We start from the raw sequence: 7,389 nt of genomic DNA on the forward strand, positions 1-7,389 counted from the left end.
GTTGAATATTTTAAGTAATTATTTTTCATTAGATAATTTTGTCATTTTATTTTTTAGGTTAAATGTTCCGACACCCATTCAGGTTTGTCTTTATTGATCAAATTAGTTTAGTAGAGAGTTGGAATGAAAGTATAATTTTGAGCTATCAATATTGCACTCTAATCTATGAGTAGAGGTTGAATATTTTAAGTTTTTATTTTTTAGGTTAAATGCTCCGACACCCATTCAGGCTTGCCTTTATTGATCACATATTAAACTATTTAGGTTTGCTTATATTGATCACATATTAAACTAGCGTTGAAAAAAAATAAATAATAAAAAATAAAAATAAAAAAAACCCTCCCCTCAGGTTTGGTTAACTGTGCCCTGACACCTCCTCCTTGATGGTTAGAAAAGTCAAATAATTAAAAATATATAATGTCAAAACTACCATTCCCCAATTTAAGTCATTTTAATTTGGACACAAATATCAGCTTAAATTAACTTAAATATATTATTTTAATTTAGGCATAAGTCATGAATAAAAAAAATGCACGTAACAAATGTGTACTAATCTGGAATATATCCATGATTGGGCATTTCATGAAAAATTCGGAAAACAATATCTAGTGTTCCTAATCTTGTTTTGTTTCTGATTTTTTCTTTAAATCAATCAAATGAAATTATTATAAAATTGATTAATATTATGAATATATATTTTATTAAATTGATTTTGAATCATGATATACAATTTGCCAACAATACAAGATGACTATAATATGATTACTTAATATACTTTATATAATATTCATAATATGATGTCATCTTTTTTCTCTATTTATTTTTTCTTATTTTTTCATTTTCTTCTATCTTCCTTCCTTTTATTAATTGAATTGATTAGAAACACTAAAACATTAGTCAGCATGAAGGATATAATTAACTTTACCAACATGCCTCAATTAAACATCTAACAATATATTAATATAATTTCACATTAAATTTAATATATGTCTCAATTAAACATCAAACTTAATGGAAAATCAAACCAAAAAAGTCAAGGTCCACGTCATCTATGGCTTAATTGATTCTCATTTATGGGTGATGGTCTCATACATCTCATCTTCACTGATCAAGGGTAATTTTAGCATTGTATATTTTTTATTAGTTGACTTTTAACTTTTTTAATCGTTAATTAATGAAAACGGGTATGAGGGAAAAGTTAACCAAACCTAAGGGAAGGTTTAGAGCATCTCCAGCGTTAAAATTCCCTAAAATATAAATTGCCACCTATGATGTGTCAATTTTTTTCATCTCCAACAGTCTTTTAAGATATATCGCCACATCACCGATGTGTAAAACGATTGTGTATTTTACACAACCTTTTTACACTGTCAGATCAACATATTTCCTTTCTCATCCCTTTTTTTCATTTCATTAAAAAATCAACCATATATTAAGTAAGTTTGTAAAAGTTATGTGGGGTCCTGGTATGACACATGGCTAATTATTATTGGGAGATATATTTTTACACAAATGATATAAAATAACTGTTGGAGCTCAAATTAAATAATTCAAAATTTTTGTGTAAATCCATCATGACACATCAGATTTACACAAAAAAATATACACAACCGTTGGAAATGCTCGTAGGCTTCTTTTATTTAGTTTAATCAGTAAGCGATAAAGACAAACTCGAGGGGTGTCAAAGCATTTAACCTTTATTTTTTATAAAAACAATTGCAAAAAATTCCCTTTGACTATTACTCACTTGCAAAAAATTCTCCTTATGAATATATTTAACAAGAATTGCCCTATTTGTAAACAGTTTTTCATTTTTTATTTATTTTTATTTTTTCTACTCTCTCTTTCTACCAACATCGCTACCACAACCCACCCCTTGTCTATCTACTCTTTGTAAAACTCACTCGAAACAAAAAAAAGAGAACATCAATTATTTCTTTTTATCCATCTGTCAGACCCATCTGTTCCGACAACTCCAATGGGTTGTAGAAAAAGTCTCGGCCGTGGGTTCCAGCTATAGCGATTTGAACTGGATTTTGTCAATGTAGGAGGATGCTGAATTTCAATATCTAAAATTGAAAAGATTTAACATAAAATTTTCAATAACACTAATCATTCATCGAAGTTCTTTGACCCTTTATCAACGGATGAGCCTGCTTGTAGCACCAAGAACTTGATTTTGGTCAACTCTATGCTACCTCTTTGGTGTACCAGAAATAGAAAGAAGTTGGAGAGACAGGTGGTGAACTTACTGCTGGACAGTCACACTTATTCGATTAGAGGGGCTTTTCCGCCATTCGAACTGAGAATGATTTTGATCTTGAACTTTCGGAATAAAGTGACATCTAAGCTATTGCCTATTCTCGAAACATGTGGGAAGGAATCATATACATGTTTTGGCCTTTATTTGCCAATATAATCAAATCTTCTGTGTGGGGGGTGAAAAACCAGGAAGTAGTTGGATCTCACTCATTAGATACAGTATGTTCTAAAGAAGGATGTCCAGACCTAATTAGTACCATGTCCAACAGTGTTTAACGATCAAGATTTTCAAAATCGATTGGGTATTCAAAAAAAATTTCTCCAGGCAAAAATAGTACATATATCAATACATCAAATTTTTAAACACTTCACAGTCTATACAAATGTAGTATTATTGATTTTCCTTATTCTCTATTTCTAGAATTTATTTGATTTTTTGGATTATTTTAATTCTTACCTTGTTTTGTGTGCCACGCAAGCCCCAAGGAACATTTTGGTCATTTTCTTGGGTCAAGGGTTTTAGAAGTGTAATTTTAATCATTTTAAGTCAATTAGAAGTAACAACATTATTTTTAGAATTTTTAGATGTCGGGACGATTTCCGGACTCGGGAACTTCTCCCAATTTTGTCATTTTAAGAAAAGGGCATAATGGACTTTTCTCACATATATGTATACATCTATATTTATTGATTGGAGTTTGATATTAATGGGGCAAATGAGGCAATGTATGGTTTGAAGGAGGGCAATATTGTAACTTTGCACAAAACTAGAGATCAACCAAAAGTTGGCACATGGCAAGCCAATGACCAAATGTTGAGATTTTTATCTTACCATCACTTTTCCTCCTTCACCGTTTTCGGCACTATGCTCTTTCTCTCTAACCATTCTCTTCTCTCTCTATATCCACCTATATTCACTAAATGTCTCCCACCATTTGATTTTAATTTTGGAAAGGTTTGAGTTAACTTTTGAAAAAGAGGAAGGAAGGAAGTTAGAGAGCTTGGCATGAACTTCAAATTGAGGCCAATATTGCTAGGGTTTGGAGAAATTTGAAATTGTGGCTTTTCTTCTATTTGAGGTAGAGCTTGTCTAATTGTCAAATTCCTTAGTTGTGGTAGCTAATTGGATGTTTTTCCCCCTCTCTAACTTGTCAATTTGAAGTTTAAATGCATGATTTAATTTTAGGGTTTTTGGTTTGTACATGGATTCGTGAATTGAGGTGTTTTAAGTGTTTGTGTGTTTATCTTGTATTTAAATTGCAAGTGACATGTTGTTGAGCTTTTATAAAATGATTTATTTATTTCCCCTCATGTGGTTGTTATGATGTTTTTTATTATGTACATGCTAGAGAATATTTGAATGTTGTAATATGCATAAATTGTCAAATTATCTTGTTGAGGCCCTAGAAATATCAATTGTATTATGAAAGCACGATAATAATTACATAATTGAATTTGGACATTTCCATGTGCATGGCATAATGTTGTTCTTGGGTATGAGGGTGGTGTGGAGGTGATGGAGGGGTATGTGAGGGCATGGATGTGGTGGATGGGTGCATTGAGCATTTTATATAATTCATTGCATATGAATATAAATGATCGATGGTTATGGAAATTGGAAGTGTTGCATATGAACCCTTGCATGATCTTCGACTCGTTTTCTTATTCATTGTTTGTAAGGCATGTAATTACTTACCTTGCTTGAGGAGATGCCACTTAGGCATTCTCTACTGAGCCTTATGCTCACTTCTCTACTTATTATCATTTTTCAGGGCATGACCACGACGTGATTGAGGACGAGTTTCCCAAATATAGTTATGAATGGCAGACTACAATCCACCACAGCCTTAGCTTGGAGTAGGAAAGTGTCTCTTTTTGCTATCTTTTGTATTTGGGCCTAATTTTGTAAAGTATTGACTCAAAATGTATTATTTTGCAACATGGGGTGTATTTAAGTTCATTTTGTATATGGCCATTGGGGGAATGTAATTAGGTTTTTATCACATTAAATCATTAGTGTATTTTATGTAACGTGTTGTAAATTGTGTTAACATTGTTGTTGTTGTTAATGTATTAGATGTTGAAATGTATTTAAATATGTACGTGGGTGTGGTGTGTTAGGTGATTGGTTACCAAAGTTGATGTATATGGGACAGTGAAAATTTCGAGTATGGATAACCCAGAACCGGTCGACGTGAAATTCCCATACGTCGACCGGATGACCTGAACCAGTCGACGTGTAGCTTCCCACACGTCGACCGGTATCCTGGCAGTGAGTTTTTCACTATACACTTCCCAAACCAGTCGACGTGAATATCCCACACGTCGACCGATATCTTGGCAGTGAGCCAATCACTGTGCGTGACCCAAACCAGTTAAAGTATGAAGTCTTATACGTCAACCGGTTCCTGTTCCATACATTTTTTGTTTAGTTTCCCTAATTATGCTTTTATTTAAAGTTACGAGTATTTATTTTATGACCCAATAAAACTCAATAATTATATTTTAACCACGAAAATGACTATATTGCCCAGACTTTATCTTATTTATTATGTGATATAAGTAAATGACTATTATACCCCTGGAGTCTCAAAACAGTAGAATTGTGACAAATGACTATCTCGTCCTTGTTGGACTTTTATATATAAATTTAACGTGAAAGGATCATAATACCCTTGGATGATTTTGGGGCATGTAAGGACCCGTTTAATGATCTAGACCCTGTGGATTTAGGTCGTTACAAATTTGGTATCAGAGCTTTAAGTTCGAAAACCTAAGGACGACGGGTAGGGTTGACTGAGTGGGGTTAGAGTTGGATTTGACGTAATTGCACACTTATGCTGTTGTTGCTTGTTTAGTTTGTTTAGTTCAAAAGTATGATTAATTATTATATGTTTGTATACGAGTTAATTTTATAATTTACAAACTCATGAATAAAATAAAGCATGCTAAATGATAAGGTGTTTATTGTTATTAAGTTGTTGATAGATTAATGTAAAAACATGCCTATTTGTCAAATGTTTACGTGAAATTATTTGTATGATTAATGAAATGGTTATATTTGTTTAAAGCATGCCTAATTGTATGACGTTAAATGGTTATGTTTAACTGATTATATGATTAAGTTTACTTGATACTTGCTTGATTCGTTATGTAGTTAATTGTTGACTATTACTGTTGATGAAAGCATGCTTAGTTGACTACGTGTTTAAATGTTAAATGTTTAGTATTATTAAAAGCATGTTATACAAGTTCCAATTACAAGTAGTTGAGCATGATAGTTATGAATCCTATTTTAGGACGTAGTTGCACGTTTAGGTATATGTTGTGGTCATTCATCTACTAAGGAGTAGATGTATGCGTGATTTGTTGGTTTCATTGTTAACGGGTTTGGGTGTTCGAGACAGTGTTGTATGTTGGGTTGTGGAAGGTTTTGATCCACGTAAGTGAGGTGCTTGATTACTTTTATGTTTCTGAATGTTTATTTCCTATTGAAGGAATAGTGTGAGCACCGTAGCTCGTGGATTGAACTACTTTATGTATCCTTGTTTGATCGTTTGGTTGTCATTGTAGAACCGTGTTTAAAGACTACGTGAAGTGATGGATCCAGATGAAGTTAGACAGCGAACAGGTGAAGGGCCATCCCAACCAGAAAGGGTTTTGATGGGACAGGACCGCGGAAGAGAGGTGGATGATAATCCACAAGTACCGGAGGACGAAGTTATGGTGGCAAAGGCTGTAGTTTCAGCCTTTCAAAAATTTGCAAGTACCACAGTTCCTCAAGTGGTACCGCAACCTGCTATTTAGCCGTAGGAGACGGAGATGGAGCGGAATCTTGAGTATCTGCTTCAATTTAATAAGCTCATGAAAGTAACATTTGAAGGAGGTCCAGATCCATTGGTAGCGGACGATTGGTTAGATGAAGTTGAAAAGCATTTTAGGGCAATAGCAGTGCCCGGTGATCTGTTAAAGATCACCTTAGTTACATAAAAGTTTGTTAGTAACGCGGCAGCATGGTGGAAGACCATGACTAACGTGCATGATATTGATAGTATGAGTTGGGAGGCATTCAAGAGTTTTTTCTTTGAAAAATATTTCCTGCAGACTAAGAGACAAGAATTGAGGATGCAGTTCAATAGTCTCAAGCAAGGTGACATATCAATAACAGAGTATGAGAATAAGTTCACTTCTCTCTCACGTTTCACTACGAATGTGTTAGGGAACGAGGAGGAGAAGACATGGCGTTTTGTGTATGGCCTAAATCGTTCTATTAGGCCAAGGGTGACACTTTTGGGATTAAAGGAATATTCAGAAGCGGTCACGAGAGCATTAATGGTAGAAGCAGAAGCCAAGGATTGGCAAGAGAGGAGTGGTATCATGGGTTCTCAGGAACGAGGTACAAGTATAGGTACTTCTTCCAGGAGTCGGGACAGGAAGAGGCACATGGATGTTTCCTTGTTTACTCAAGAGCAGTAGACGGCAAGTGCTACTCCTATTGTTGGTGTTTTTTCAGAGTCTTCTAGGAAAAGCTTAGTGTGTTACCACTATAAGCAGCCAGGACACCGCAAGGCGGAGTGTCCTCTTAATATACCTAGTTCCAGAGTTTGCTTTCAGTGTGGTCAGTCGGGCCACATGAAGAGGGATTGTCCATAGAGGAGATGAGATATTATTGTGATTGATTCTTGTGTAACGGGGGATACCTGCGAGATTAGGCAGTTGCCTGTGCACAGTTGTGCTAGATGTAACGGGGGTTACCTGTGAGTTTTGTAATGGGGGTTACCTGTGACTGTTGAAATGGGGGATACCTGTGAGTCATGTCGGTTGTAACGGGGGACACTTGTGAGCCGGCATGTGTCGTAACGGGGGATACCTGTGAGTCGTGTCGTGTTGTAACGGGGGATATCTGGGAGTCGTGTCGTGTTGTAACGGGGGATATCTGTGAGTCGTGTTGTGTTGTAACGGGGGATACCTGTGAGTCATGTCATGTCACATGGTCACCTGTGAGTTTTGATGCATTGTCATCTATGAGTCGTGTTACATTGCTGTCTGTGAGTCATATCGAGTTGCACGGTGGTTACCAGTTGTGTTGTATAGTTACCTGGGAGTTATGTCGCATTATCATATGTA

This window comes from Cornus florida, unplaced genomic scaffold (genome assembly GCF_030987335.1).
Source record: "Cornus florida cultivar Cherokee Brave unplaced genomic scaffold, ASM3098733v1 CherokeeBrave_3.0.0_Hap2_Chr01, whole genome shotgun sequence".
In the NCBI taxonomy this organism is placed as follows: Eukaryota; Viridiplantae; Streptophyta; class Magnoliopsida; order Cornales; family Cornaceae; genus Cornus; species Cornus florida.